Source organism: Microtus oregoni, unplaced genomic scaffold, assembly GCF_018167655.1.
Source record: "Microtus oregoni isolate MIOR12 unplaced genomic scaffold, Mior012 000055F_ref0000237, whole genome shotgun sequence".
NCBI lineage: Eukaryota > Metazoa > Chordata > Mammalia > Rodentia > Cricetidae > Microtus > Microtus oregoni.
In genome coordinates, this window is record NW_024543831.1 from 5,266,202 (window position 1) to 5,293,078 (window position 26,877).

Genomic DNA, 26,877 nt, shown 5'->3' on the forward strand with positions numbered 1-26,877 from the left:
AGAAAATGTAGGCTGATTACATGTGTTATAAACACAGCGCATGTGTGGCAAGTAGAGCAAGAAAAGCTAGCCTGATTATTCTTATCCGCTCGCACGGCAGTTTCATTTTCTTCCTGTCCTCCTCAGCCCTGAGTCAGTTTCGTGTTCCAGCTGTCCTTGCTTCTTAGCGTTTCAAGTTCCAGAGTCAGCCTACGACACTGGTTTCTGGGAGGTCAGGCAAAACTACCAGCCTATAGGCTCTCCAGATGTTTTACATTACTACAGGAATGGCGATGCCTGGGGCAGCTAGCCCTAGCCCTTTGGGGTTCATTTCAAATGAAACAAAATGTGTCAGAAGACAGGATCCCTGGGTAGATAATACATTTTTTATTCTTCTCTCATAAATTACATTCTGACCTTGATTCCCCTCCCTCCACTCCTCCCAGTCCCTTCTCCCATCTTCCCCTCCCCCATGATCCACTCCTCTTTTGTTTCCTTCAAAAAAAAAAAAGAGCAAGCAGGCCCCCCAGGGATATCAACCTAACCCAGCATAACAATATATGAGAAGACTAGGCACAAAGTCTTATACTCTCATATCAAGGCTGAATGAGGAAAAGAGTCCCAAGTGTAAGCAAAAGAATCAGAAACAACCCCTGTTCCTACAGTTAGGGGTTATACAAGAATACCAAGCTACACAACCATAACATATATTCAGAGGACTTAGCTCATACCCATACAAACTCCATGATTGATGCTTCTGTTTCTGCGAGGCCCTATGAGCCCTGGTTAGTTGATTCTGTGAGTTTTCTTGTGGTGTCCTTGACCCCTCTAGCTCCTGAAATCCTTCCCCCACCCCTCTTCTGTGGGAATCCCCTGGCTTCGCCTAGTGTTGACTGTGGATCTCTGTATCCGCTCCCGTCAATTGTCAGATGATAGCTCTCTAATGACAATTGGGCTAGGCACTGACCTATGAGTATAGCAGAATATCATTAGGAATTATTTCATTGATTTTTTTCCATTTGTGGTGTTTGGTTCTATTCTGGGTCTCTAGGCTGTCCAGCCTCTGATTCCTGGTCCCCAAGCAATGTCAGACATGGGCTCTCTCTCATGGTTTGGGCCTCAAGTTGGACCAGTTATTGGTTGGTAACTCCAAGTTCTGCACCACAATTACCCTAACACATCTTGCAGGCAGGACAGATAGTAGGTCGAACGTTTTTGTGGATGGGTTGATGTTCCAGTCCCTCAGTTGGAAGCTTTGCCTGGTTACAGAAGATAGCCAGCTCTGTATTCTCTGTTATTAGGAGACTTTGCTAGGGTTACCCTCATAGATTCCGGGGAGCTTATACTACACTAGGTTTCTCCATTGCCCCTCAAGTGCCCCCCAAGTCCATTAGTCTCTCCCATCCTCTACCCCCGCCCCCACCCCCACTTGATCCCGCTGGCTCCCATCCCCACCCATCCCCAGGAATTTCAAATGGCTGAGAAACACTTAAAAGAAAACTTCAGCATCCTTAGCCATCAGGTTAATGCAAATCAAAATGACAGAGATTCCATCTTACACCCATCAAAAGAGCTAAGATCAAAAACACAGGTGACAGCTCATGCTGGTGAGAATGTGGAACAAGGGGACCACTCCTCCACTGCTGATGGGAGTGCTAACTTGTACAGACACATTGGAAATCAATAAGGCAGTTTCTCAGAAAATTGGGAATTGATCTACCTCAAGACCCAACTATATCACTCCTGGGCATATACCCAAAGGGTGTTTCATCCTACCACAAGGACGCTTGCTTAACTATTTTCATAGAAGCTTTGTTCATAATAGCCAGAAACTGAGAAACAACCTAGATGTCCCTCAACCAAAGAATGAATAAAGAAAATGTGGTTCATCTACACAGTGGAACATTACTCAGCCATTAAAAACAGTGACATCATGAAATTTGCAGGAAAATGGATGGAATTAGAAAAAAAATCATCCTAAATTAACCCAGACTCAAAGAGACAAACATGATATGCACTCACTCATAAGTAGATATTAGCTGTAAAGTAAAGAAAAACCATGCTACAATCCACAGGCTAAGTAACAAGGAGGGCTCAGGGGAAGCTGCGTGGATCTCCCTGAGAAAGAAAATAGAATATATTTTTTAGAAAATAAAACTTTATTTATTTATTTATTTATTTGCCATTCAAAAATTTACACTTCCTCCCCTCCTCCCATTCCCCTCCAGCTCCCCCACTCATCCTCCCTTCCCCTCCCTCCCTAAGAGAGGGCGGGGAACCCTGCCCTGTGGGAAGTACCCCCCCTACATCCAGACCTAGGAAGCTTTGTATCCAAATAGACTAGGGTCCCAAAAAGCCAGTACATGTGGTAGAAACAAGTCCCAGTGCCTTTATCAATGGCTTCTCAGTCAGCCCCCATTGTCAGCCACATTCAGAGAGTCCAGTTTGATCCCATGCTCATTCAGTCCTGGTCCAGTTGGATTTGGTGAGCTCCCATTAGAACAGGCACACTGTCTCAGTGGCTGGACCAACCCCTTGCGGTCCTGACTTCCTTGCTCATCTTCTCCCTCCTTCTGCTCTTCAACTAGACCTTGGGAGCTTAGTTCGTTGCTCTGATGAGGGTCTCTGTCTCTATCTCCATCTGTCAGCCAGACGAAGATTCTATAGTGATATTCGAGATAATCATCAGTGTGATAGTGGGGCAAGGCCAGTTCAGGCACCCTCTCCTCTGCTGCCCAAGGATCTAGCTGGGGACATCCCCGTGGACACCTGGAATCCCCTCTAGAGCCAAATCTCTTGCCAACCCTAAAATGGCTCCCCTAATGTAGATATCTTCTTCCCTGCTCCTATATCTGCCCTTCCTCCATCTCCACCCTCCCACTCCCCCAAGCTCTCTCCAGTCTTTCCTTTCTCCCTTCTCTCTCTACCTCTCCCCTTCCCCCATCCCCACCCCCACCTCTATCCCCACCCCCATGCTCCCTACTTTTGCCCGGTGATCTTGTTTGCTTCCACTTCCAGGAAGATCTATATATGTTTTTCTTTGGGTTCACCTTGTTATTTGGCTTCTCTAGGCTTGTGAATTATATAGGCTTAATGTCCTTTGTTTATGGCTAGAGTCCACTAATGAGTGAGTACATTCCATATTCATCTTTTTGGGTCTAGGTTATCTCACTCTGGATAGTGTTTTCTATTTCCATCCATTTACATGCAAAATTAAAGATGTCATTATTTTTTACCACTGAGTAGTACTCTAATGTGTATATATATTCCACACTTTCTTTATCCATTCTTCTCCCCAGTAGCACAGACAACAAGTGCAACATTGAATAAATGGGACCTCATGGAACTGAGAAGCTTCTATAAAGCAAAGGACAATGTCATTAAGACAAAAAGGCATCCTACTGAATGGGAGAAGATCTTCACCAACCCCGCATCAGACAAAGGTCTGATAGAAACTGGACATTAAAATTCTAATTAACCCAATTAAAAAAGTGGGGTACTGAACTGAAAAGAGAATTCTCATCAGACAAAATTCAAATGGCCAAAAGACACTTAAGGTCGTGTTCAACCTCCTTAGCGATCAGGGAAATGCAAATCAAAACAACTTTGAGATACCATCTTACACCTGTCAGAATAGCTAAAATCAAAAACACCAATGATAGCCTATGCTGGAGAGGATGTGGAGGAACAGGAACACTCATCCATTGCTGGTGGGAATGCAAACTTGTGCAACCACTTTGGAAATCAGTGTGGTGGTTTCTCAGGAATTTGGGAATCAAACTACTTCAGGATCCAGCAATACCACTCTTGGGAATATACCCAAGAGATGCCCAATCATACTACAAAAGCATTTGTTCAATTATGTTCATAGCAGCATTATTTGTAATAGCCAGAACCTGGAAACAACCTAGATGCCCCTCAATGGAAGAAAATAAAACTTTAAAGGAAGTTCATGTTGGGGCTGGAGAGATGGCTTGGGGGTAGATAGCATTTGCTGTTTTTGAAAGAGGACCCTGGTTCAGTTTCTAATAGCCACATGACAGTTTACAGCTGTCTGTGACTCCAGTTCCAGGGGAACCAAAACTCTCTTCTGGCCTCTGTGGGTACCAGATACACACACGATACACATGTAGGCATGTAGGCAAACACTCATACACTTCAAAGCAATTGAAAAGAAAAGGAAAGCATGTGTTTTTTTTAAGGTAACCCACTCTGTAGAATAGTCTACAGCTAAAACTATGGTGGTCTGCTCTACTTCTGCCTGAGAACAAGATTTAAATGAGAAAAAAAAATTATTTCAGCTGTAAATTTGGGGCCAGGGCTTAACTTGTAAATGGGAACCTTCTATTTATCGCAATTAGTAGAAAGATATGGTGGATACTAAACCAGAGGACTTGAATGTTCTGTGGATTTGGTACATGGAGTTCTTTTGTGACCTGTGGACCCCTTCTCCCCACAAACAGTGTTCTTAAATGTATAAAATAAAATATAAGGGATTACAAAAGGAAGTAATTACATTGAGCTAGAATTTTCAATGTATTTTACTTACGGTCACAGAAACACCTGCCTTGGCTGTTTGCAATGTTACATAGTAACATCTAGAGGTGTATCTACTTACTGAGCTTTCAAAGTAGTGGTGAGAGTAAACGGCTTTTGGGGGGTGGAGGAGGGAACTCAAGACAAGACCTCACTCTGAAGCCTGTGCCAGTCTTGAATTCATAGAACCCCCGGCGACACACACACCCTTCCCACCCAGCTCAGCTTTCTGAGGTTACAGGCATGCTCATCACACCCAGCTGTGATCGCATTTGTGAAACCCACAACGGTTGCAACATGATGCAGAGTACTGTGGTTTCTTTTTTTTTGGGGGGGGGGGAGTCTGTGTATATGGTCGTGAAGTTACACCAGCATCTGTACCCATAATATGTATGTATGTGGGGGGGGTACACAGTTAAGCTATCACATGAACACACATGTGTGCAGTTATATCAGCACATATGTATATAAATGGAGGTGCTTATATGTGCACAGTTTCAACAACACATGTGCGTGTGTGTTGTGCCCATGAGAAGACCAAAGGAGAATGCCAATGCCCTACTCTCCCTCTCTCATTGTCTTATTCCCTTGAGGCAGAGTCTGTCGTTAATCTTGGGCTAGGCAGTAAGCCCAGGCAATCCCAGTCTCTATCCTCCAAAGTGTTGGGGTTACAGGTAAGTCATGACTGGATTTTGTTGTTGTTGTTGTTGTTGTTTTTTAATGTGTATACTGAGGGTTCAAACTTAGGTCTTCATGCTTGCACAGCCAATGCTCTGAGCTGCTGAGCTACCCTCCCAGCCCCCAGTCCTCACATCTCCTTCAGGTAATATACCTCCAGTTGGGAACCCAAGGAGGTCTTTGGGATCCAAGGATTTTGAACAACTTTCCAAACACTACTACCACCTTCTCTGCAGGGCTTCCCAGACATCTAGTAAGTGCCTGAGACCAGGGCAAGTACCTCCTCCTTGTATACGAGCAGCCCCTGACACTGTGATTCCTCCTAATAATTGTAGATTTTATGATAACGGGAAGCAATTCAGAGGAAACCATGCTTTGAATTTGGAACTATTTTCCAGACCGCACCCGGTAGAATATTCCCTTGGGAGGCAGCGTGCTCACACTCACAGGGGAGACCTGGGCCAGTGAGATGGCTCTGCCAGTAAAAGGACTTGCTGAACAAGCCTGGGGAGCTGACGTGGAGCCACAGAACCTACAGTGGAAGGAAATGGACGGCTCTGGAAAGTTGTCATCTGACCGTCACACACATGCCATAGCACGCATGTGCCTACAACCTACACTGACACACATGCCATGGCACGCATGCGCCTGCAACCTACACTGACACACACATGCCATGGTACGCATGCGCTTACAACCTACACTGACACACATGCCATGGCACGCATGCGCTTACAACCTACACTGACACACATGCCATGGCACGCATGCGCTTACAACCTGCACTGACACACATGCCATGGCACGCATGCGCTTACAACCTACACTGACACATATGCCATGGCACGCATGCGCTTACAACCTACACTGACACACATGCCATGGCACGCATGCGCCTGCAACCTACACTGACACACATGCCATGGCACGCATGCGCCTGCAACCTACACTGACACACATGCCATGGCACGCATGCGCTTACAACCTACACTGACACACATGCCATGGCACACTTGCACCTGATTTTTTTTAAAAAAGGCTCAACACTTGGAAAGCACAGGCAGATTGATCTCTGTAGGTTAAAGGTGAACCTCCTCTATGTGAGTTCCAGGCCTGCCAGGGCTACACAGTGAGACCCTGTCTCAAACAACCAAACAAAAAACAAAACAAAACAGAAAAAAGAAAGGAGAGAGGGTATGGAGAGATGACTCGCTAGTTAAACATGTGTTCTGCTCTGACAGAGGACCAGAGTTTGAACCCCAGGCCCACCTCAGGCATTTTACAACCGCCTGTTACTCCAGATCCAGGGGACTTCCATGTCTCTGGCCTCCACGGACGCTCATGCATCACATATAAACACACACATACATAGACAAATACTTTTTCAAAAGAAGAAAAAGGAGGGACAAGCCGGGCGGTGGTGGCGCACGCCTTTAATCCCAGCACTCGGGAGGCAGAGGCAGGCAGATCTCTGTGAGTTCGAGACCAGCCTGGTCTACAAGAGCTAGTTCCAGGACAGGCTGCAAAGCCACAGAGAAACCCTGTCTCAAAAAACCAAAAAAAAAAAAAGAAAGAAAGAAAAAGGAGGGACAGAGCTAATGTTCTACAGTGCACCGTGCTGCTAAGCTTGGACACTTGATAAGTTAGTTGTAATCAATACATTTATGCCTCATAATATTTCCAATTTACAGTGGGTTTATTGAGACTTAAACCCACCATAAATTAAGGTGCACCTGCACCTACTATTTGTTTTCGTATGCATGCATTTATAACCATATTGAAGTCCATTTTATAAACCAGACACAGTATCATTTGGACACTGCTAATAATATATTGTAATTAAAATTAAAACGATATAAATGTAATCTCTCTCTCACTACCTCAATATATCTTACTGTGGTGACGTGGAGGACACAATGCTGCAGTTGACCATAGGTCATGAGGATCCCTGGAACCTTACCCACTGATGGGGGTGGGGGAGCAGCGCCGTGCATAGTAGACCACGTATTTTAACTAAGGTGTGTCTCCTCAAAACTGGTGACCAGTGTGAGCTGTGTCTTTATCTGTGTAGGAGGCAGGTGCCTCAGGCCAGAAACGCTTAGGATAAAGAGCGGAGAGTGACCGTGGAGTCAGTGTAAGATCTACTGTCCAGCTTCAAATGCCGCCTCTGCAAGTACATAGCCTGGTGCCACCTTCATGACCCCAGCGCAGCCTTATCTCCGTGGTCTTTGTGCTCTGCACCTGCTCCATCTCCTCCTTCTCCTGCTCACTGGAGCACGTCCTTCAAGACTTTCAGAGATTGTCCCTCTGATTCACAAGTATGTGAGCTACTTTTTGTTTAGGAAAGGTGGAGTCCTGAGCTTTCTAGAAGCAGGTAGAAAGAACAGACAAGAACACCACCAACAACAAAGGGATGGAATTGGAATGCAATACAAACAGCAAATACTGTGAATTTTTTATTGTCTAAAATACAAGACTGTTGAGTTTACTGGGAGAATAAAAATGCCATGTGCAGATGGATGGACACTGGCTTCCATGGACAATCCTGCCCCCGGGGGTTTGGCCCAGTAAATCTGTTTATAATATTTACTTAGGGTTCCTTCTCAGCTCTGATCTTAAATTGTTAAATTGAGAATGAGAGGCTTTACACTTTAGAAATCTCATCCTCCAAATACTTTTATAAGTTTGAAAGTTATCAATCCAGTCAGTTTGTCAACCTGGGAGTCTTAGAAACCCATGTATTGAGAATCCATGTGCCCAATCAGGAAAACAATACAGAATATTAAGTGTGGTGGTTTGAATAAGAATGGACCCATAGGCTCATAGGTGTGGCCTTGCTGGAGTTGTTACAGCCTTGTTGGGGAAAGTGTGTCCCCAGATGTAGGCTTTGAAGTTTCAAAAGCCCATGCCACACAGCCTATCCCTCTCTCCCTCTCTCTCCCTCTCTCCTTCTCTCTCCCTTTCTCCCTTTCTCTCTTTCTCTCTCCCTCTTTTCCCCTCCTTCCCTCCCTCCTTCCTGTCCCCTCCCTTTCCCCTAACCTGTGAATCAGGATGTTAAGCTCTCAGCCACTTCTCCAGCACATGAATACCACCATGCTCCCTGCCTTGATGATAATGGACTAAGTCTCTGAAACTGTAAGCAAGCCCCCAATTAAATGTTTTCTTTTCTAAGAGTTTCCTTGGTCATGGTGCCTCTTTAAAGCCATAGAACAGTGACTAAGAAAGACACTAGCCAGGTAGTGGTGGTGCACGCCTTTAATCCCAGCTGCCCGGAGTGGAAGAATCAGCCTTCTCTAGGAAAGAGGCCCTGAGAGGTTATCCAGTCCTAAGTGGTCAACACATACACATAGGAGCAAGACTAAATAGACTCAGCAGGCTGTGTGTGTGTGTGTGTGTGTGTGTGTGTGTGTAAATAGTAGTTAAGTAAGAGGTCATGAACAGGAGACGGAAAGGGGGCTACATGGGAGGAGTTGGAGAGGAGAAAGGAAGAGGTGAAAATGATATAAATGTGGTACTCACATACGAAATCCTCAAAAAAAAAAATAAAATAAAATCCATCCTCAGAGCATCTGACAGCCTCTTCTGGCTTCCATGGGGACTGCATGCATGTAGTACACGGATATATATGCAGGTAAAATCACCCATACATGAGACCCTATGTCAATAATGAAAGAAAAGATAGATAGAGGTGGGGAGAAAGGAATGAGAACACAGACAACCCCCACCAGTCAGAAAGATGTTTTTAAAAAGCCAAAAAGGAACAGACAGAGTGGAGGTTTTCTTCTGACACCAAATGTCTGTCATTCACCCGAAGTCACTGACACTAAGTGGATCTCCAGGAGGTCCTCTGAACGGTGACTCTGGCAATTACTCAGCATAGACCCTCCACCCCAGCCTTGTCCCCAGGTCACAAGATCGCCAACACTTTTCACGGCTGCAAACGCACAAGGCCATCGAATGTGTCTGGCCTCCCTGCTGGACACTGAGATACCCACACTCCCTCTCTTCCTATTAGTGTGAACCAAAGTTTCCGGGGGTGGCAGAGGGCACAGCCACATGTATGTCTAAAGATTCTACCAGGCTGATTGACTGACTGGAATTCCATGCTTGTGATGAGTTGGATCATGGCCAATCAGAGCCAAAATGATCTTAGACTGGCTTAAGTCCCCTTAATACTCACTTAATACTTAAAACACACTCACTGCCTGCCTGTGTCTGACTTAATGATCTTTTAGTTACCAGGTAAAACTTCCCTTAACTTAGCAGATCCCTCACTTCCATTAACCCAAAACTAAGAATTTCTCATGGGAGAGCATCTAAGAGTGGAAAAAAAGAGTTTGCTGCTTTGCTGCCACTCTCCTACTCAGCATTTCTTCCGAGGTAGTTGAGAACACTTTGATTTGTGGCTTGCTCTTGTTCTGTAACTATAAAAACCTTTACGAAACCTTTCCCACATTGGAACACAGTATTCAGAACAGCCTGAATCTATGTCCCCGGGGCACCATCACTCCTAGGTAGCTCAGGCGTGCACACTCTCCTGCTCCCTTTGAAGTGAGAGCTGTGTTTTTGTCACGTGACAGTTTCGCTGGCCACCTCACGGCACTCAGGTAAGCACACTGGCTCCTATTAGGGTTTATCATAAATGACTCAAAGATGGACAACCAAATGCAAGTGACGGGGGGAAGGGGGGGTGAAGGATGAGGAGGAGAGTCGCCCACACCTCCTGTGACTCTTCTAGAACTGTAAGGACATGGAGAATTTTAAGGAACTTTTTGCTTGCTTAGGAGCTGGTTAGGGCATTGGGTTCAAATGCAAGACGTCTAGGAACGGTTGCAAACAGGATATCTAACTAGAACGCTGAGCTCAAAGCACAGACCACAAAGCATTCCTGGCAGTGGGCCACCTGTTAACACCTAGCTCTTGACCTATCAGGAAGCAGGAAAATCGGCGGCTTTGGGGAGGGCTTTGGGGACAGGGACCTGCTAGACATAACCACTTTGAGGAAGGGGCATGTTAGAGATAAGACATACCTGCTGTTATGTAAGACCAACTCGTTTGACCCAAAATGAACCTAGCTTGAGGTTTTTGCCTGTATAATGTCAACCCCAAATGATGAGGAGGCTCTTTCCTACTGCCCTGGATGTTGAGTAGTACTCGAGTCTTCAGCCTGGCTGGATAGCGCTGAATAAACCTTGCTTTTGCATTCTGGACTTGACTGGATCCTAGTGGTCTCTCTGGGGGTCACTACGTGGGTACAACAGAACATAAAGGCGTTAACCAACCTGTTCAATCCTGTGCTTCACTGTTGCAGAGTTTTTATCATTTTGTCTTCATGACTCTTCCTTCCCCTGGAGTGTGACAGAATGTTCTTGCTTTCTAATCATACCTTTGGCAGTGTTGAGGCCCTATACTAGGCTATTCTTAAGTATAAACTTAAATATAACCAAACGGTTCCCTATGAATAACAAGTGCCCCTCATGTCTTACCTTAGGAGCACTGAGTTGGGAATCAAGGACAAAAACCAGTTGTGCTTTGTATGGAAGTGGTTGGCAAATCTGAAATTAGATTCTCTGAAAAAAAATTGAAATGAAACTCTCTTAAGAACTGATTGAAGAAGAGAAAGGTATGGGAATGGAGGAAGGCCCAGGCAGAGGCTGCATGGGATGGAGGGGGAGAGGAATATTATAGACACATTAACCAGCAAATTTTAAACAAGTAGAACAGACAACTATCTAAAAAATAATAGACAGTGCCCAAATTGGCTTTTAGGGAGAAATAAACAGCCTCACATAGAGTGGCAGATATTAAAGAAATAGGAATGGTTAAAAGGAAAAAATATATGAAAGAAAGAAAAAAGAAAGAAAAGAAGGCATAAAGCCCTTGCTTTTCCTTAATTAAGTGCCAACTTTAGATAATTTTGTCAGCAGTCAGAGGTCAGAAACACAGCTCCACACTGCCACACACTGGGGAGTGCCCATAGACATTTAGGGATCTTGACCCAGACCAAACTGGAACTCAAAACTTCAACGCTGAGAAGAACCTCAGGGCTAAAAGACCAAGTGAAGCAGGGCTGGGTATGTTACTGAAGAGATTTTAATACAGGCTTCAGGATTGAGAAAAAAAGAAAGACCCATCCAAGTGATAGTACATGCTTCCCAGGGGAGCTCAGGGGAAAATAAAGCACATCCAAGTGTGGTCGCGGCTCCTTTCGTGCCTCTCGGTATTAGCTGTAGGTACTATTTTGGTGACTCTCCAGTTGCATCTCAAGAAGTTGCTAAGAAACCTGCCCTCCACTGCTGGCTCTATGAGAGATACAGAGGCGGTTCTGGGGATGCATTGGGTTGGATTACAGTTTGACAAGGTGGAAACAGGTACCACTAGTCTGGCCTAAGTCATTTCCCTGCAGACAGGAGTTCTTGGGAGATTCCTAGAAAATTATGGTTTTGTGTCTGGGAAAGGCCCTGAGCAGTGGTTGGTAGATCTGGAATTCACACTTCCTGATGGAGGAAGGTCATTGGTTAAAAAAATAAAAAAAACTGCTTGGCCCTCATAGGTTAGAACATAGGTGGGTGGAGTAAACAGAACAGAATGCTGGGAGGAAGAGGAAGTGAGGTAAGACGCCTCAGACAGATGCCATTTCCTCTGCTCTCTGGGGCAGACACAATGAAGCTCCGACCCAGGATAGACATAGGCTAGAATCTTCCCGGTAAGCGCACCTCCGTGCTACACACATTAATAGAGATGGGCCAAGCAGTGTTTAAATGAATACAATTTGTGTGTTGTTATTTCAGGGCATAAGTTAGTCAGGCGGCTGGGAGCTGGGTGGAACACAGCCCGCAGCTCATACTACAACTTCCTCTGCTCAAGGGAAACTTCTTGAGCTGGGGCCATGGAGGAGGACATAAAGAAATGGTGATAATTAGGTAGATTAAAATGTTTAGCTTTAGATCAACAAATGATAACATGAGACACTAGCGGGAGCCCTTTTGTGGTGTTGGAGGCTTCTGTCCCGCCTGATCCCTGCAGTCATTAAGTCCCAAAGAAATCACACAGAAGTCCATATTAATTATAAACTGATTGGCCCAGTATCTCAGGCTTCTTATTAACTCTTACAACTTACATTAGCCCATTATGTTTATCTGTGATAGCCATGTGGCTCAGTACCTTATTCAGTGGGCAGTCACATCTTGCTTCTTCTGTGGCTGGGACAGGACTGCAGACCAGGACTTTCTTCTTCCCAGAATTCTGCTGTTCTCGTTGACCCACCTCTACTTCCTGTCTGGTTGTTCCACCTATACTTCCTGCCTGGTTATTGGCCAGTCAGCGTTTATTTATAATATAATTGACAGAATACAGACCATTGTCCCACAGCACTTTCCCCTCTTTTTTTTAACAAGAACTCTGACTCTAATACCCTTTGTTTAGCTTTTCTCCTGACCATTATCCATAACAATTTATAACCAACATTCTAAACAAAGGAAAATATATATAGTCCATTTTTGGGAATGTGGGCATAGTTTTCCAGGCTACTTCCTGGATAGACATTCTATCAATCAGTCTGTCTTACCCCTTTGACAGAGTCTGAATAATACATACACTCAACAGTGCAAATTCTCTCAAAATAATGTTTCAGCACCACTGTCATTGATTGGGTTTTATGTGCCAAATCAGCTGTTTCCTTCTCCAGATTGCTAAATCTTCCTTTAAATAAGTTATTATCAGTCTGTACCATTTCAAAAGTATCTCAGTTGACCAAGTTTTGTTAGTTAAATTGATTGTATCCTTCTTCAGATTTCCAACCTCTTTCCTGAGAAGTGTGGTTTCAGTCTGAAAAGACTGTACCATTTCTAATAATGCCTCATTCTTACCCCTATTGTCAAATGATATTTTTACGAAAAAAAATTGAGTACAAGACTAATCCCCAGAAACAAAAATAGTGATGTAGAAGGAACATCATATAAGTCTTGTAAAAACTCGCACATGGTGTAAGTAAAGAGGCTATTGAAACCTTGGACGGTTAGATTGTCTGACATATTGTCCTTTTAAATTAGCAATTTATGATCTATAAGTAGGATATTAAATCTTACCTATGGTTTAATTAGCTGGATTAAGTACAATAACCATAACCTACCAGTAGGTGTTACGGGCCACCTACAAAACTAACGCAGCGGGGCGTAGCAGTGCACGTGAATTCACCCGTGGTAGGTCTGAAATCTGAGTTTAGAGCAAAATGCTGAAAGATAAATCGCAGACCGTGTGTCTGCGGATGTCTCTAGAGCAGTGGAATAGGCAAGTGCAAACAAATCATCAGAAAGAAAATGGAACAGCTGACTCAGACCAGGGAATCCCACGTCTCACCCAAATGTCTGTAGTGCGCCCTGGCAGGAGGCAAACAGTAAGGCGTATGAGAATTTAAAGCCATTCTGAGGTGTGTAAAGAGAAAATATAAAGAACTGTGGCTGATCCATAATAAGAAAGGCCACTGTTAGAGATTCCATATTGAACTACTGGCTCCACACACAGGAGCTGGCAGCAGACAGCAGAGCCAGGGGATTCTAAAACCAAACATTGGGCGCCAATTGATGTTGGGGGTTTCTGTCCTGCCTGGTCCCCGCAGTCATTAGGTCCCAAAAAAAATCACACAGAAGTCTACATTAGTTATAAACTGATTGGCCCAGTATCTCAGACTTATTAACTCTTACAACTCTATTAGCCAGTAGGTGTCACCGGCCACCTACAAACTTATATTAGCCCATTATTCTTATCTGTGTCCTGCCTATACTTCCTGCTTGGCTACTGGCCAATCAGCGTTTATTTATAGGATAATTGACAGAATACAGACCATTGTCCCACAGCACTTTTGAATTGTGTTTCCATCACTGTGATGAGGACGGACTTGAGTCTGCTCATAGGTTCAGAGATCTGGATCTATCGTGGCAGAGTATGGCAGAGCAGAACCATTCCCATTATGGTAATCGAGAAGCACAAAAGGGAAGATCCACCCCACAGGCCCATCCCTTCTCCCTCTGATGACTTCTTTTGAAAAGCTTTGGTTGGATGTTATATGCTGGCTGTCCCTGGAGGGATTTGTCTAGCGTTCTTCTCTTCATTAGCCCGGTGTGCTCGGAGAGAGAACACAGAGAAGCAAAGTTTTCATCACATCCTACTGTGCGGCAAATCACTGCTGTTTAATCCTCTGACAACTGTCAGGGGTACCAAGAGCAGGAACTGGACACACAGTGCCACACTGAGGAATTTTCAGAGACCTGCACTAGGTGAAGACCACATTCTTGAATCTGCCACAGAAAATAACTCAGTCACTATGAAGCAGACCTCGAGTTATTAAGATAGGACCTTCAGAAGCCAGAGAGATGGCTTAGGGGCAAACACTAACTGATCTTGCAGAGCAACCTAGTTTGATTTCTGGCACCCAGGACGGGTGGTTCACAACCATCCCTAACTCCAACTCCACAGGGATCTGAAGCCTCTACCTTCTTAAGGCGCCAGCACACAGGGCACATACCCACACAGAGATACACATAGCGCACATAACTATAAACAAAATAACCCTGTAAAAAGATTTTAACACAGACCTAAGCATGATTATTAACAGAAAGATAGGAGCTTAGTGTGCACCTGGGTGTGAGTGTCCTAAGAGCACCCATGTATATGATTTTGGTGGCTAGTGAGCTTTAAGAGATTTTTCTCCCTTGATTTTGCTCAATGAGATCATAGGGTGGCTTGTTGGATATGATTATAGAAATGGTAAGAAACGAGCTGCATGAGATGGTACAGACATTTTCATTGTAAACCAATTTTTTAAAAAAAAATCCCAGTAAATTGAAGTTGTACATCTAGGGAAGGAGTAAGGCATCCTTGAAGATTCTTAAGCATGGTTTATAGCTATCTATAAACATTTGTATTTGACACATTGTTCTACAAAAGGCATATTGTCTCTGTGCAACCTCACAGTAGACTGTGTTCACCGTGTTGCAAACCTTTGGTTTTCATGATTTAAAACATTTTTTCCTCACATAGCATATTCTAATTATGATTTTCCTTCCCTCTACAACTCCCAGTTCCTCCCCCACCTCCCTTCCCATCCCATCCGGATCCATCACCTTTCTGTCTCTCATTAGAAAACAAATAAGTTTTTTACTGGTTTTTATTGAGCTCTACATTTTTCTTTGCTCCCCTCCATGCTTCTCTCCTCCCCGCTTCAACCCTCCCCCAAGGTCCCCATGCTCCCAATTTACTCAGGAGATCTTGTCTTTTCTACTTTCTACTTCCCATGTAGATTAGATCTATGTAAGTCTCTCTTAGTGTCCGCATTGTTGTCTAAGTTCTCTGGGATTGTGGTTTGTAGACTGGGTTTCTTTGCTTTATGTTTAAAAGCCACCTATGAGTGAGTACATGTGATAATTGCCTTTCTGGGTCTGGGTTACCTCGCTCAAAATAGCGTTTTCTTGCTCCACCCATTTTCCTGCAAAATTCAAGCTGTCGTTATTTTTTTCTGCTGTATATTACTCCATTGTGTAAATGTACCACATATTTCTCATCCATTCTTCTGTTGAGGGGCATTTAGGTTTTTTCCAGGTTCTGGTTATGACAAACAAAGCTGCTATGAACATAGATGAACATGTGTCCTTGTGGCACAATTAAGCATCCTTTGGATATATACCCAAAAGTGGTATTACAGGGTTTTGAGGAAAGTTGTTTTCTAATTTTCTGAGAAATCGCCACACTGACATCCAAAGGGGTTGTACCAGCTTACATTCCCACCAGCAATGCAGAAGTGTTCCCTTTACCCCACAACCTCTCCAGCATAAGTTGTCATCAGTGTTTTTTATTTTGGCCATTCTTACAGGTGTAAGATGGAATCTCAGAGTTGTTTTGATTTGCATTTCTCTGATGACTAAGGATGTTGAACATTTCCTTAAGTGTCTTTCAGCCATTTTATATTCCTCTGTTGAGTTCTCTGTTTAGGTCTGTACTCCATTTTTTGTTGGATTATGTGTTCTTTTGGTGTTCAATTTCTTGAGTTCTTTGTATATTCTGGAGATCAGACCTCTGTCTGATGTGGGGTTGATGAAGATCTTTTCCCATTCTGTAGGCTATCATTTTGTCTTTTTGGCTGTGTCCTTTGCTTTACAGAAGCTTTTCAGTTTCAGGAGGTCCCATTTATTAATTGTTTTTCCAGTGTCTGTGCTACCGGGGTTATATTTAGGAAGTGGTTCCCTGTGCCAATGTGTTCAAGTGTACTTCCCACTTTCTCTTCTATAAGGTTCAGTGTTGAGGTCTTTGATCCATTTGGACTTGAGTTTTGTGCATGGTGATAGATATGGGCCTTTTTTCATTCTTCTACATATTGATATCCATATATGCTAGCACTACTTGTTAAATATGCTTTCTTTTTTCCATTTGATATTTTTTGCTTCTTTGTGAAAAATTATATGCTTGAAGATGTGTGGATTGATATCCGGGTCTTCTATTCAGTTCCATTGGTCCTCCTGTCTGTTCTCATGTCAATACCAGGCTGTTTTCAGTACTGTAGCTCTGTAGTAGAGTTTGAAGTCAGGGATTGTGTTGCCTCCTGAAGTTCTTTTATTGTACAGAATTGTTCTGGCTATCCTGGGTTTCTTGCTTTTCCATATGAAGTTGAATACCATTCTTTTGAGTTCTTTGAAAAATTTTGCTGGGCAATGCATTGAATCTGTAGATTGCATTTGATAGGATTGCCATTTTTACTATATTAATTCTACCTACCCAAGAGCATGGGAGATCTTTCTACTCTCTGGTGTTTTCTTCAATTTCTTTCTTCAAAGATTTAAAGTTTTTGTCATACAAGTCTTCCACTTGTTTGGTTAGAGTTACTCCGAGATATTTTGTGGCTGTTGTGAAGGGTGTTGATTCTCTGATTTCTTCCCCAGCCCTTTTATCATCTGTGTACAGGAGGGTGACTGATTTTTTTTTTAGTTAATCTTGCATTCTGCTACATTGCTGAAAGTGTTTGAGTTGTAGAAGTTCCCTGGTAGAATTTTTGGGATTGCTTATGTAAACTAGCATATCATCAGCAAACAGTGAAAGTTTGACTTCTTCTTTTCCAATTTGTATGCTCTTGATCTCCTTTTGTTGTTTTATTGCTCTAACTAGGACCTCAAGAACTATATTGAACAGATATGAAGAGAGTGGACAATCTTGTCTTGTTCCTGATTTCATTGGAATCGCTGGGAGTTTCTCTCCATTTAGTTTGATGTTGGCTGTTGGCTTGCTGTATATTGCCTTTATTATGTTTAGGTATGTACCTTGTATCTCTGCTCTTTCCAAGACCTTTATCTGAAGGGATGTTTTATTTTGTCAAAAGTTTTTTCGGCATCTAATGAGATGATCATGCCATTTTTATTTTTCAGCTTGTTTATATGGTGGATTACGTTGACAAATTTTCGTATTGAACCATCCCTGCATCTGTGAGATGAAGCCGACTTGATCATGGTGGATGATGGTTCTGATATGTTCTTGGAATCGATTTGCCAGTATTTTATTTAGTATTTTTTGCATCAATGTTCATGAGTGAGACTGGTCTGTAATTCTCTTAGTAAATTCTTTCTGTGATTTGGGTATCAGGGTAATTGTAGCCTCATAAAAAGAGTTTGGCAATGTTCCTTCTGTTTCTATTGTGTAGAATAATTTGAGGAATGTTGGTATTAGTTCTTTTTTGAAAGTCTTATAGTATTTTGAGCTGAAATCATCTGGTTCTGGGCTGTTTTTTGGTTGGGAGATTTTTGATGACTGTTCCTATTTCTTCAGCTTCAGCAGTTATAGGTCTTTTTAATTTGCTTACCTTGTCTTGATTTAATTTTGATAAGTGATATTTATCCAGAAAGTTGTTCATTTCCTTTAAGTTTTCCAATTTTGTGGATTACAGGTTTTCAAAATATGACCTGATGATTCTCTGTATTTCTACCATGTCTGTTGCTATGTCCCCCTTTTCATTTCTGATGTTGTTAATTTGGATATTCTCTCTCTGCCTTTTGATTAGTTTGGATAAAGGTTTGTCTATTTTGTTGATTTCCTTGAAGAACCAACTCTTTGTCTCATTCTTTGTATTGTTTTCTTTGTTGATTTCAGCACTCACTCTGATTATTTCCTGCTGTCTAGTTCTCTTAGGTGAGTTTGCTTCTTTTTGTTCTAAAGTTTTCAAATGTTCTGTTAATTCACTAGTGTGGGATTTTTCCAGCTTCTTTATATAGGCACTTAGTGCTATGAACTTTCCTTTTAACACTGCTTTCATTGTGTCCCATAAATTTGGGTATGTTGTGTGAACATTAACATTAAATATTAGGAAGTCTTTAATTTCTCCCTTTATTTCTTCCTTGACCCATTGATGATTCAGGTGAGAACTGCTTCATTTCCATGTGTTTGTGGGTTTTCTGGAATTAGTATTGCTTTTGACATCTAGTTTTATATCATGGTGATCTGATAAGGTACATTGAGTTATTCCAATTTTTTGTATTTGTTGAGGTTTGTTTTGTTACCAAGTATGTGGTCTGTTTTTTAGAAGGTTCCCTGAGGTGCTGAGAAGAAAGTATATTCTTTTCCGTTTGGATGGAATATTCTATAGATGTCTCTTAAGTCCATTTGAGTCATAACATCTGTTAGTTCTCTTATTTCTCTGTCCATTTTTTTGTATGACTGGCCTGTCCAGTGGTGACAGGGGAGTGTTGAAGTCTCCCACTATTAAGGTGTGGGGTTTAGTGTATGATTTAAGCTTTAGAAGTGTTTCTTTTACATATGAGGGTGTCCTTGTATTTGGGGCATAGATGTTCAGTATTGAAATTTCCTCATGATGTATTTTTCCTGTGACTGATTGAAATAACAAATAAGTTTCTAAAGGATAATAATAAAATAAGATAAACAAAAGCTAACACAATGGAATAGGGCAAAACAATGCAACAGAAGGAAGGGGAACTAAGGAAAGGCACAAGAAACAGATACAGACACAGAGATCGACTTGTATGCACACTCAGGAATCCCATAAGAACACTAGCCTGGAATCCATAATATACATGCAAAGACCGGTGAGGAAAACAGACAGAAAAAATGATATAAATAAATAATATTAAAATTAAAAAGCCTTGACACATTATGAAAAGAGACCTCATAGCTCCTGGATGAGAGGCCCTCCCCTACTTCCCTTTAGCTGTCTCCCACCCCCATCTTTCTTTCCCTGTCCTGCAATGCCAGACTTGGTCATCTGTCAACTGTAGAAGTTACACACTCTCTTTTTCTGTGGCTGCACTCTGGTAGGAGCTCACCATGCACAGAATAATTAACTGTTGTTGTTTTTTTTTTTAAAAAAATGGTCCTTTTTATTTTTCCTCCAATCAATGTTGCAGTGAATATGTCTCAAAAATAAATCCTCCTTGTGAGACTTTGAAAATGGTTGACATAAAGATATTTCAAATTTCTCTCATGACTGAGAAAGAAATCTTCTGCTATCGTGCATGGCAGACCCTTCTTTACACCCCAATTACTTGGATAATAATTTGACTTTCAATTTTACTTGAAAAAATATTCCTCACTTTATTTATCTTTCTCCAAGAATCAGTTTGTATTCTATTGACCATATTTATTATTCCTTCTTATTTTTATTGTTTTATTGAGCTATATATTTTTATTAGCGTTTCTTATTATCTTACCTGTAATTACCATCTTGTCCTATTCACAACCCCTTCATTTTTCACTCTTTTTGGGTTCACTGTATTGTTTTTAGCCTTGACTTGGGTAACAAGTTTTATTTAGTCTTTTTTCTTGCAGGAAGGCCATGTAAATCTTGTCTCATTCCCATTTTAGTATATGCGCTGCCATTTATTCTTTTTCTCATTGCTACTTAATAACAGCATTTATATATATGTATTTCTTTCTGACTATAACCTGGTGGCATGGACAAGGATCACTATAAATGCTTTCATCATTATTCATTGTCAAATATTTTGCATTTTTACTTTTATTTACATTTGAATAAGGAATTTGCAAGTTGTCCAGATTTCCTTTGTGACTTAGCATGCAAGCTACTTTCCACCTTCATGTATACTTAAAATAATGAATTATTCTTTTTATTTCTTTGAGGTTTTATTCCCCTTACTAAGCCGGGATTTCCACTAATATAGATATTGAGGGCTGGGAAGATGGATTTGCTGTTAAAAGCTCTTGTAGAGGACCTGGGTTTAATTCTCAGCTTTCACATGGTGATTTACTAGTATCTGTAACCCCAGTTCAAACAGACACAATGCCCTCTTCGGGCCTCTGCAGGTACTGTACACACAAAGCGCACATACATACATGCAAGCAAACAGTCTTATACCAAAAATATAAATAATCTTTTTAAAGTATATATAAGTAGATACAGATTGTTTTTTTTATTCCTCTATTCCATACCTTTTAGCTAGCCTTTCATATTTTCTCAACTCTACTCTCATGGATTCTTGAAGAGCTATTTAATCTGAACTTCTAGCTCCCTAATTGACTTTCAGATTAAGACTCCTCTACTAGTTTTTCCCTCTGAGGATATAGTTCAATGGTAGAATGCTTGTTTAACATTTATAAGGGCCTGGGTTTAACTCCCAATACTGAAAAGAAAGTGTTATGCTTTAAAAGTAATGAAATAAATCTCAGTTGTGTGATACTTATTGACAGAAAACAGAATATAGATAAAACATGTTGGAAATATCTGCTCTAGTTCCAACCCTCCCATTCCAGACCCCACCCCTCAGAAAGCCCTTCAAGGGACAGCTCCTCCCCCACAGAGCAGCTAATGACTATGGCTACAGGGTATTTAAGACCTGGTCACAAGACTTGCCTGCTGATTTCTCTCCTGCCTTTCTGACAGTCACCCAGGAGTTGCCTTGCTCTGTTTATTAAATCTGGTTTTGTTAATTCAGTTTGATTTGGCTTACTGCATCAGTGGAGGAGCCCAATAACCAGGGCTCCAATACTTATCAAAGCAGAATGAAAAGCTTAAAGTTAAAGTCATAGTATTATATACACAGATAGACTCATGGGATCATATCCACAAATCAGTGGGAATTTGAAGTGATGCAGATGGCAACACCAGTGTGTGTGTAGAAATGGTGGGATGTTTGTGGACTATTTGGTAAAGGACGTGACAACTTGAATCACTTTGTGGAGAGTTATTTTTTTTTCATTTGATAAGGTCTTACACATTTTAACATTCAAATGACTATATTAACCTGCTTTCTGTCACTATTGAAAAATATGTGAGACAATTAGCTTACAAAAAATAGGTTCCTTTGGACCAATGGTTAGGAGATTCTACTCAATGATCAGAGGAATCCGTTGCTTTTGGCCTCTGGTGGGGGACAAGGTGGCATCAGCAGAGCATGTGACATGATGAATCACTCATCTTATGGTCAGCAAGCAAACCAAAAAAAAAAAAAAACACAAGAAGAGACTGGGGTCTCAGTTTCCTTAAATAATGTTCCTCTAATGATCCACAGACCTAGAAGGCCTGTTATTATTTGAATACAAAGCTCATGGATTAAATGCTTGTGTCAGATGGTGGCCTTTGGGAAAGTGATTGGATCATGAGGGCTCTGCCTTCATCTGTGGATTGGACCTTATTAGAAAGTGGGGTCCTTGAGGAAGCAGAGACTATTTAGAGCAAGTAGGAAAGGGAGACACGGTTTTAAAGGTATGCCCTGATTCCTTCTCTCACTCTTTCTTTCTGTATCCTGGCTACCATGAGGTAAACAGGTTCCCCTACTGCACCATCTTGCTTTTATGATGCTCTCCCTCATCCTTGCTCTCACATCAATGGAACCGACCAATCTTGGACTGAAACCATGAACACAAGTAAATATTTTCATTTTTATTCTTTCTTTCTTTTAATGCAGGCATGCATGACAGCACATTTGTGTGAGAGCACACATTCGACCACCAAGGTTGTCTATAATATTTCTCAGTTGCTTGCCCAGCTTATTCACTGTGGCAGAGTCTCTCCGTCAAATCCAGAGCCCACTGATATGGCTACTTTGACTAGGCAGCTTGCTCTAAAGATTCCCTGTGTCTGCTTTCTGAGCCTGAAGTTACAGATGTGCCACCACACTCACCCAGCATTTACATGGGTCCTGAGGAATTGAACTGTAGTTTTGACATTTGTATGACAAATACATTAACCACTGAACCATTTCCTTTGCCCGATATACATGTTAAAGTTATTTTTTGTCACAACAATAATAACTCAAGACTCCCCCTCTCAAGTGGTGTGAGAGGTCCTTCTATCTGTGTGTTGCTTTTATTGGTTAACGAATAATGAACTGACTTGGCTTATAGCATGGGAAAAAGAAGGGTGGAACCAGAGAACCGCCACCAGAGATAGACGTTCTGAAACTTTGCTGGTAGGCCACAACGTCATGGTGATACACAGATTAATAGAAATGGGCTAAATTAATATGTAAGAGTTAGCCAATAAGAAGCTAGAGCTAATGATCCAAACAGTGATTTAATTAATACAGTTTCTGTGTGATTACTTTAGGTCTAAGCTAGCCAGGCAGCTGGGAACCAACAAGCAGCTTGTTCCCTCCTTCTAACACTCAAGGGCTTTTATCAATTACTAGTCACACCATTTTGGGGACCAAACCTTTAACAGATGTGTCTTGGGGACATTCACCTTCCAAATGATTGCATGGTTTAAGAATTCCAGAAAATCTGCCAAATTAGTACACAGAACTCTCACACATCATATGGTTTTGGACAGAAGTAGCAACTATATGCCCATCTGTACCACAATGTCTAAAATCAAGAAAATAATATTAATGTATTAGTGGCTATCAACTAAATTTGGATTTCATAAGCTTTTTTTCTTACCAATGTCTCTTTTAAATCTTCAAAACCAATCTTTGATTGCACATTGCATTTATTAATAGTTGTTATGTTTCCTTCCCCTCTTTTTTCTGTGACAGTCACTTGTCATGATTATTTTTCATGATAATATGTTTTGGAAGATGGCCCATAAGATGGATCAATGGGTAAAGGTGCTTGCCACCAGGCCAGATGACCTGAGTTTACTATCCATGGTGGGAGAGAACTTACTCTTGCAAGTTTTCCTCTAGCCAATATAGGCACACCATGTACATACCCATATCCCTACAAAATAAATGTAATAAAATTGTTAAGGGTGAGGCATATTAGTAATTACTCATACATTTTGGAAGATGCCAGCAGCTGTTTTGTAAAATGCATCTCAAATTTATTCTACCTCAAATCTCCCTGAGTACACTGAGGCAATATATTTTTCTAAAGAATATCACAGAAGTAGTGTACCCTTCTCATTTCAGCATGCATGAAACTAGATATGTCCTAGTGATGAAGTTAGCCTTGATCAGTTAGCCATGAGAAGATCTGTTGATTTTCTCCACTGTAAAATTTTATTTTTCCATCTTAAAAATCAAAAACATGTTGGTAGAGAGATGTTGTTCTGTATTCTCAAACTTTGGCTCACTAATTTTAGGATTCATCATGATCACTTCTGTAATGGATTAATAAAAAATGCTGTGGATCCCCAGATCCCTGGCAGCTGCAGAGGCAGAAATGCTGTAGGTCCCCAAGTGGGGCAGCCAGTCCTAGGAAGGGACTGGCTCAGGTCCTCGAGCTGCAGCAGTGGGCCATGTGGCAGCAGGCAGTTAACAGTGGGTCCTGAGAACAGCCAGTCCCAGGCAGGGATGGTTACAGTTCCCCAAGTAGCTTCAGCAGGCCATGAGGAGAGATAGACAGATGGGCATACCATAAGACCATGCCACAAGTCTCTGAAGGCAGCTGGTCCTGAGCAGGGAGCCACATGGTGGCGGGAAAGAGACAGAGACACAGGGATAGGCATGCCATGCAGAGAGGTTGGATATTTATTTAGTGGGTTATGAAGAAGGAAGGAGAGCAGAGAGCAGAAAGGCAGAGAGAGGGGGGAGAGAGAGAGAGAGAGAGAGAGAGAGAGAGAGAGAAGGGGGGATGGAAGCTGCCTCTTTGAGAGAGACAGAAAAGGAAGGAACTCAGGCTGGAAACTGAAGATCAGCCTGCCTCAGCAGATGAAAGAAGGAATAGTTGTTGCTTGTCTCTTAAAGAGACAGACAGACCATTACATTCCCATCTCTTTTTTATAATAAAATGGCAGGAGGTCCGGTTTTATCCCATGCTTTTTCAGACCCAGGCCAGCTGGCCTTAGTGGGTTCCCAATAGAACATCCCCATTGTCTCAGTGTGTGGGTGCACCCCTCGTGGTCCTGAGTTCCTTGCTCGTGCTCTCTCTCCTTCTGCTCCTGATTTGGACCTTGAGATTTCAGTCCGGTGCTCCAATGTGGGTCTCTGTCTCTGTCTCCTTTCATCGCCTGATGAAGGTTAATATTCAGGAGGATGCCTATATTTTGTCTTTGGACAATGAGGACTACTGAGAACTCAAGAACAATGGCAATGGATTTTTGATCCTACTGCATGTACTGGCTTTGTGGGAGCCTAGGCAGTTTGGATGCTCACTTTACTAGACCTGGATGGAGGTGGGTGGTCCTTGGACTTCCCACAGGTCAGGGAACCCTGATTGCTCTTTGAGCTGATGAGGGAGAGGGACTTGATCAGGGGAGGGGGAGGGAAATGGGAGGCAGTGGCGGGGAGGAGGCAGAAATCTTTAATAAATAAATAAAATAAAATAAAAAGGCAGGAGGTGAGGCACCACAGATTAAAGGAATTGGAGCCATGGATTGGCAAGACTTTTTCCTGCTTATTTGTGGGCATCTTCTTTGCAGGGAACCTGAGAAGGCTGGGTACTGGTCATATCCTGGCATAGCTGGTCTGTTTGTTCCTGTCCAGTGTTTGTTGTATGGAAATTCTGATGTCTCTTACACCTGTTTAAAATGGATCTTTCAATGTGGCTCCCTGGAACTCACAAGAATTCTTTGGGTTTGTGAAAACAGAAGTTTTAGACTTATACATTATATAAACAGTAGCATATGTTTATAAACAGAATGACTTGACAGATATTTTTGCACAATTAAAAGTATTTTTAAGACTACGGGAGGCAGCATGACAGAGAAATTTGATAACTTGTACTTGTTCTCACACCTTTATAACTTGCAGGTCTTATATTTGTAATTTACTGAAATTTGTTTGGTGAGGTTGACCTTTTAAACTAACAAAACCTCTCAACTGTCAAACTGCATCAGAGATCTTTGGGAAGGATAAAATTTTACTTGAGTTACTGATTAAAAAACAACAGAGAACTTACTTGGTTGGCACCTAGAGCTACTTCTCAGAGTTCTCCATGGCTGCTGAAGGTCATATTTGGCTTTTGCTATTTAGTACAGGACCTTCCAGGCTCCAGAAGATCCTATGGGCTAAGAAATCTGTAAGAAGACAAGCCTACCTTGACCTGAGCAGCTAGGCTGTCAATTCCAGTGTTTCTGTCCATGTCTGGAGATCTTGTTTAGATGAAAGGCAGTTGAAGGGAATTGCTGATGGACGTTGTTCTGTGCCCATTTGTCTTTTTTCTTCTTTGGAGGAAGTAGAGTGCTGCTGCTAGGAGCCAACCTGTCTTTTTTTTGTTATGAAAAGTTTTTAATAATTAAATATTTAAATACCATATTCCCCAGATCTCTGAGCAGTTGAGGGCTGTTTATCAGGTAAAACTACAGTATAGAATCTGCCTGGAGAGCTGGGTGGTGAGCTTGACTCATAAAAAGACAGAAAGAAGAAAAAACTGCTTGCAATAGAAGGTTAATGGAAGAACTGACAATAGTATAGAACAACTTAATATATTTTAAATCAGGGTTGGATTAAATATACCGTTTTGTTGTAAGAGGCTTAAAAGTACATACCAGTTTAAAACATGAAACTTATTGTTTCGTAGTCTGGAATGAGATACAATAAACAGACAATTATAACATTTAACAGTAAACATAGATACATTTAAGTTACATGTACGAACATACGCACAGAGTGAATAGGAATTGGGCAAAGTGGATGCTCTTGGAGGGCCCTACCAAAGGCATGCCACTGCACAAAACACACATGTAACAGAGTCAACAAGAGGAATTTAGAGACAAAAATGTAAGCAAAATGGGGGACCAGGCAGGGTATACTTTAGTAAAGATGGCAGGACTTGGTCACCTGACCTGGCTATCAGTTAAGATGGTGGTTAAGTCACCTAAACTCAGTCAAAATGACAGCGGTCACAAGTTGTATAGAAAAGTCAAAATTCTTGAGCTGCAGGGATTTTAAGCTAATAATAAGAGAGACCTAGTGGCATGATCCAACCGGTGGCTAAGTTGCTATGCCACAAGCCGCAGAGGGGAGCAAAAGGCTGGAATTGAAAACAGATGCCTCATGGATCTGACCAATCTTGTTGGCAGCAGTAGCAATGACAGGGACAGTTTGAAGAAACTTTCCATTTGCCTGTGCACTGAAAATAGTTAGAAAACTCCCATGAAAGTGGAGCTGGCAGGACATTGGTGGAGTGAGGGTAGGAGCTGAAGAAGTAAGGCATTAAGGCCCATGCTTTCAGGGCCTCTAAAAGGCATCCACCCCAGGTAAGGGGGATGGACATGGATGGCTTGCTACCCATAGCTGAAACCATGAAAACCTGCGAAAAATGGCAACACCACAAAGCCTATAACAAGATGTATAA

General features: G+C 42.0%; 1 protein-coding gene across 1 annotated transcript in view; it reads left to right on the plus strand.

The window, feature by feature from the left end:
• LOC121438319 (NXPE family member 4-like) overlaps positions 1-26,877 on the plus strand; it is a 246,656-nt gene that overhangs the window by 197,990 nt on the left and 21,789 nt on the right. The gene's annotated exons all lie outside the window — the stretch shown is intronic.